Source organism: Heloderma suspectum, chromosome 2 (assembly GCF_057233095.1).
Source record: "Heloderma suspectum isolate Gila_16-S chromosome 2, 16-S_ref, whole genome shotgun sequence".
NCBI classification, from domain to species: Eukaryota; Metazoa; Chordata; class Lepidosauria; order Squamata; family Helodermatidae; genus Heloderma; species Heloderma suspectum.
Genome location: NC_139459.1, coordinates 190,089,889 through 190,095,715, shown reverse-complemented (window position 1 = coordinate 190,095,715; position 5,827 = coordinate 190,089,889). Strand labels below are relative to the sequence as shown.

At 44.5% G+C, this 5,827-nt stretch overlaps 1 protein-coding gene across 1 annotated transcript in view; it reads right to left on the bottom strand.

The window, feature by feature from the left end:
- The window catches only part of LOC146353610 (exendin-4), a 491,914-nt gene that overhangs the window by 9,453 nt on the left and 476,634 nt on the right, over positions 1-5,827 (bottom strand). The gene's annotated exons all lie outside the window — the stretch shown is intronic.

Here is a 5,827-nt window from a genome sequence, read left to right as displayed (position 1 = left end):
AAAGACACCATAAGCCTCCTGTGCTCTCCTTAATTACAAGGATACCAGTCCTGTAAAGAGACCACCCCTGAAACTTTCTACCACACAGGGAAATGGTAACAATTATTTAGGAGTTAATTAAAAAAAAGAAAAGAATTGGGAGGATAAATCGTGAGAGAGATGCCCCTTGCCACCCATGATATGGACATTTGCTTTCTTAATGAGTTGCATCATGTGCTCACTAGCACTGAGTGCATGTGCTGTACTACTGAACTATATGGGGCCTGCCCCATATGGTAAATATATTACAAATTTACCTTTATTTCTCTCTCTGTAGGGAATGGTAAATATAATGATAGGGAACCACTGGGTGATCCCTTACCTTTTTTATTTTCTAAGCAAAGGTTACCGTGTGTGTGTGTGTGTGTGTGTGTGTGTGTGTGTGTGTTTATGGACAAGGTCTCTGTGCCTTTAACAGATGCAGGATCAGGGTAGCTAAACGACCACTTGCTCTGGTAAGAGTCTGCCCAGGAATTAAGATTGGCCTCAGACGACCTGCTGTGTGTCTCCGCACCGTCTGAAATTAAGGAGGAGGTGACAAGAGATGGGGCCTCTTGTCAGCCATGGCACATGGAACTCCCTGTGGACAAGCTTGAAAAAAAAAAAGCCTGTGTCTTTAAAAATCTCCTAGCTCCGGCCAACAAACTAGAATCTCCATTTCATAGTTTCCCCCCTGTCACAAACCATCAGAGGATGAAGTTCTTTCACCCTTAATGTTTTCTGTTTGTTAGATGTGACCAGGAGATCTTTCCCATTCATAACTGGGTTGCTGATAAGTTGTTAATGGCCGATTGTTCTCCGTGTATGTACTGAATGATATGTTGCATGTCATGGGGGGGGGGATCCTATATCTTGGGGGCATGCCCCAGCCCATCTGGTCACTCCTAATTGATGGATTCATTTCCTCCTGACAGCCCCATTCCCCTGAGTCTGTGGGATCAAAAATGGGGTGTACGCTGTTTGAAACTTGTCACTGTTTTGGACCCCCCTTTACCACCTCAAAAGTCATGGGCGATCCATGTAGCTGCATGTAAGTTTGTAATATCTCTTTAAAGTTAGGCAGTGCAAGGTAGTACGGCTGGTTTTTATTTCCCTTCAGGGCTCCCTACCTGATTTCTCCCTCTTCCCTTATCCTTAATTTTAATGAAGCTTATAAATTGGAACCTGTGGTCTGATTGCATATGCTCATAGCCCAAGGATCTATCTTCCATGAGTCATATTGTCCATTGTGCACACTAACACAGGAGAAAAGGGGAAACACAGGTGAGCCTGCTCCATGGTGACTGGGAAGTCCTTCCTGGTACTTGCCCCTCCTACCTGGTACTTGCCCCTTCCCAGTTAAGGACCCACAAATATGCCCTTCACCCCAGTTCTAAGATGAACTGAGGAGTGGTGTTAGGGATGGGCAAATCTATCTTGGTTTCTCTTCATTTCTCATTTTTCCAATCTTAAGTTCGGTTTATCTTGAACATAGAGAAGAGGTTTTTTAAGTTAGCATGAAAATTCATCAGCATTTTTGTGCACATTTCTCCTAATACATGAATTTGTATGCATTTTTCCCTAATGTACAAGCATGTTTCCTAAGATGATACACATTTGAAATCTTGTCCTCATATCTGCATGCCTTTTTTGATTGGAGAATTGAATTCCACTGCAAAATCTGGAAAACTGCGCATTTCGAAGGATCACTGAGTTTCAGTTTGCACAGTGTTTCAAAAGTGCATAATTAAGTAAGTTCACATTAAAATGTGAACTCAATGTATTTCCCCACCCCCCACTTCCGCCTTCCTAGGTGGTGGCACCAACACTTAAGTAAATTGGAGAGAAGTCTTTATTTATTTATTTATTTATTTATTTATTGCATTTATATCCTACCTTTCTTCCTCTAAGGAACCCAAGGCGGCGTACATAATCCTCCTCCTCTCCATTTTATCCTCACAACAACAACCGTGTGACGTAGGCTGGGCTGAGAGACTGGGACTGGCCCAAAGTCACCCACTGAGCTTCCATGGCCGAGTGGGGACTAGAACCCGGATCTCCCGGCTTCCAGTCCAGCACTCTAACCACTACACCGCACCAAGTATTGCAGTCCAGTCCAGTCCACCAGGCAGTTGGGTGTTTCATTCTCCACACTCCCAGGCATTTTAAGTTGGGGTTGTATGTATGTATTTTATCCTGGGCTTTTCCTTGCTGCTGCAATTCATGGTTTTATGGTATTCATTATTGTTTATATCTTATGCTGAGAGCCAAGGCTGAAGGTGGTCTAGTAAATCTTTTCTATTAAACAAACAAACCAATTCTCCTGTGTCCCACAACACCCTCTTTGCTCGTCCTGCAGGTTCTTGTCCTGTCTGTCAGCATCCTTGTTCCTGATATGGGAGCTGGTGGTACAGGCCAGTATGCCTCCATCACTTCGGCACTTGCCATGGCTGCTCATGCTCGTGCCATGGAGGCAATGGCGTATCTCGGGCAAAACACAGTGGAGGCTGGTGGCTCCGATGTCAGTGGGGTAGTGAATCCACTCCAGGTTTCAGTCACAACCAGCCAGAATTCTAAAGGAACGATAGCTCCTTTAGAGTTCTGACTGGTTCTGACTAAAACCTGGAGCAGATTCACTGCCCCACTGACATCGGAGCCACCAGCTTCTACTGGCAAAACAGTAGCTCTGTCACTACCAGTTTTGAGTTCTGATGGGGCAACACATGCAATCCGTACCACAATATGCCCATAAGCAGAAAGCGGGTGTACTGCACTACCATCTGATTCTCCCCATCCTGCCGCTACTTCTTATCTAGCTAGCCTCTTCTCCCTCCTCTGCCACCATTCCTGCCTTTTCTATCGAATGTAGACTGGAAATCCATTTGGGGTGAGCAATACTGTTTCTGAACTTTGAGGAAGGATTTGGGGCCTTTACCACAGGACAATTAAGATAAGGATGGTGGGGAGGGAACGGCTGGGATGACACATCGGCAATCCTCGGCACAGTTACATATCTGCCAGTCCCATAATTGCAGAGGATTGCAATTTACCCGTGCTGGCTTGGTGAGGTGGAGACTGTGGTCATAAGTATCACCTGAAATGGTGGAATTAATCATTGCCACGGGATCCGGTTGTTTGGCACTCCCATTTCTCAGAGTGAGGGGATTTGTGGACAATCTTTACAGGGTCAGTTTCCTTTGTAGGGGCGGGGGGGGGGGAGCACCAGAGACCTGTGCTGTTTTAATAATGAACTATGAACAATGCTCAATTGATGGTGCAGAAGCAAGTGCATAAGAGGCAGTCGTAGTCCCGAAGCCTTACCATCACCTTGCAGTCCCCAAAGCCTTAGCAGTCCCAGTAAGAATAAGCCAGGAAGTTTCAGTTACTGTCCCCACAACCCCCTCTGCATTTCCTGTATCATGGAGTTAGAAGGCACCAAAATGGCCATCTTAGAAGGACTGTTTAGAAGGAAGCCTCCGATCTTGGAGGCTTCCTCGTATCCAGTGCCCTGCTGGGCTGCTGCCAGCAGGGCAGGAGGAGCGACAGAGACAATCCTCCTTCCCCCTGCCTCTAGACAAGCCTTTGAGGCTGAGCCCATCCAGAGAGGGCATGCTGGTGAGAGCTGGGCCAGGGCCAAAGAGGACACAGGATTTCTCATATCCTGGCCTCTCCTCCGTGCCTCTTTTCCCTCCCTCCTAGGCTGCATTTTTGACCTCAGGAAGCAGCAGGTGTGGTTCTTTCTGCAGCAGCTGAGAGGGAGCAGAGGAAGGGGATTGGAACTCGGGGTCCCCCACCTGAGGTCGTAGCTCTGTCTATGGCCTCGGGAGGGGGACTCTGAATAATCCTATCGTCCCGGGACAATCTTCCAGGAACCACAGCATTCCTCTCTAATCCAACCCCCTGCAGGAAATTCGATGCAACAGTATTCCTGATAGGCAGGGCTGCAGCTAGGGCTAGACCTTAGGGGCAATGTCCAGCCCCCTCCCCACTGCCAATGACCACCCGGAGAGCAGCAGGTGATAAAGGCAGCAGGGCAGCAGAGCTAACTTCATTTTATTCCTGTAGTCATGATGGTGCTATGATTTAAGTGAGCTTAAAATGCAAAACTACACATGCTTGGAATTATTTTTTTTTTATGAGAGGTTGGCAAACATGCTAACATCAGTTAGGAGCTGTGATGCATGGAATGGCGTTTGTGAGGCAGGAAGAGAAATATTAGTGGTGTGCTTCACAATGGACATAATACATCATGGCTGTCTAAAGAAGCCCCCATAAGGCATTAAGCCCAGAGTCTAAAACTACCTAGCTGTCCCACTGCTGATAGGTGGCCATCTAGGCTTCTGCACTTCTCCAAATATCCAAAGACAAAGAACAGCCAAATAGCCATCTAGGCTACCGTGTGTCCAAAGGCCAAGTTGCCTAGGCATATGCAGGATGGATATCCCTCCTAAGAAACTCCACCTCTTCTCCCTCCCTCCCTCCCTCCCTCTCTCTCTCTCTCTCTCTCTCTGTGTGTATATATGTGTGTGTGTATATGTGTGTGTGTGTGTATCTCTATCTCTATCTCTATCTCTATCTCTATCTCTATCTATCTATCTATCTATCTATCTATCTATCTATCTATCTAATCTTATTATGAAATACAAATACATTTTGGTAATTTTTTAAGTCCAGTAACATTTTACAGAATTGGTAAAGATTCCAATATATACAAAGGCTATATAGAATATATACAAAATGACTAATGCTTCTACATACCAAGCAATGTATCAATGCTTTTTAAACACACACACACACACACACACACACACACACACTTTTATACATAATTACTATCAGTACATAAAATTCATCCTATTTTTACCATATTTCTAATTTAAATTTCACCATTCCTTAATTCATATTATATTTACTAATTAACAAATTATTTTTCATAAAACTCCAGAACAGTTTCTAATTTTGAAAAATATTACTTCCTCCTCCTCCTCCTCCCCCCATCTCTTATTTTTACATATTCTGTTAATTTTACTATTTTTTTTTGCTATAGTCCATGCTTGTAATATGTCTTTTTGACATGATTATGTCCCCCTCCCCCATCTACCCCCCAAAAAACCCCTCAGATAACCTGAGGAGGATCTGAAGCAACATTTCACTTAAAGCAAAACTTCAGTGGCAATTCTACATGCTAACTTTAGGATGAGCAGCTCTTGACAAACGCAACAAAAACAGTATGTTCGATGGCCGTGAGTGTAAAAAGGCTTTTAAAGGGGGGTAGGTGAATGCATGAATTATATAGGTCTATCCATGGTTACCTATCGTGATAAGCTAAAGTATGCAAACCATTGGTGAGACCCAGGAAGACAATTTTTGTGTTCTTATGTAGCACAGAGGAAAAATGTGAATGAATATTGCAGCTTCATTATTTCACATTAAAACCCCTGCTAGTGATCTTCCTTCAACAACTGGCACTATGAATTCAGTAGAGCTATGCCAGTTTCCACCAGCTGAAGATCTATAGCTGAAGATCTGCTCTGTAGATAGCTGCAGGGGAATGAACGAAAAACAGGAAAAGCAGCTTCCACCCTTCCTCTGTTCCCACCTGTCCAGTCCAGCAACAGATTTTTGCAGACACAATAATCAAAGGAAATATCTCTGTGTGACACATACAAACATGGACAAGCAGGAAATAAACAGATGGGGAGGGATCCAAGAAAACCCTCTCTCACTGCATTGCCCTCCATCTCAAATCACAATCCCAGAGGTTGCATTGTGTTAAGAAAAAGTCCTTAAAATGGGGCTACACCTGAAA